Consider the following 753-nt stretch of genomic DNA (forward strand, 5'->3'; position numbering starts at 1 on the left):
GGAGGAGGAGGAGGAGGAGGAGGAAGAAGAAGAAGAAGAAGAAGTTAGAAGGCAAAGTAAAAGAGATGGAGGTGGCTGCTGCTGCGGCGGCGGCGATGATGCAACGACGAAAGAGCAAGAACAAGAATATGGCTGGTGGTGAGGATGATAATGTGGTGGCGGTGGTGGTTGATGTAGGTGTTGGGGTTATGATGGTGGTGGTAGTAGTCGTCATCGCCGTCGTAGTAGTAGTAGTAGTAGTAATAGTAATAGTAGTAGTAGTAGTAGTTAGTAACAACTACGTGTAGAAGGGGAGAACCAAACGGAATAAATATTCTTTCTTAACTTTTTTTATTATATATTATTTTATTCTTTCGGTGGTTCCAATTATAGGACCACGGCCATACTGGGGCACCGCTTTTTAAATTCAAATCATGTCAACCAGTGTCCTGTCCGGTATTCATCTTATCGATTTCTACTTATCGAAAGGCTAAGTCGCCTTTTGACGTGAAGGGATGCACAAGCACATACTCTCTCTCACACAAACTTCAATGAAAAGTATTTGGTTAGCCTTACTCGGTGACACAAGGTGCCGTGCAGTAGGATCGAACCAGGAAACGTGCAGTTGCGAAGAAAACCTTTTAATCATAGGAGTGACTCTACTTGCATTTACCATAAAAAATCGGATCGTGTGAATTTTCCGAAAGTCCTCTCATCCCCACCCTGTTCGTTTGCGCAAATTTTTGTTTTCATATTCATTCTCTACACGTTTTT

Source organism: Octopus bimaculoides, chromosome 26 (assembly GCF_001194135.2).
Source record: "Octopus bimaculoides isolate UCB-OBI-ISO-001 chromosome 26, ASM119413v2, whole genome shotgun sequence".
Lineage (NCBI taxonomy): Eukaryota > Metazoa > Mollusca > Cephalopoda > Octopoda > Octopodidae > Octopus > Octopus bimaculoides.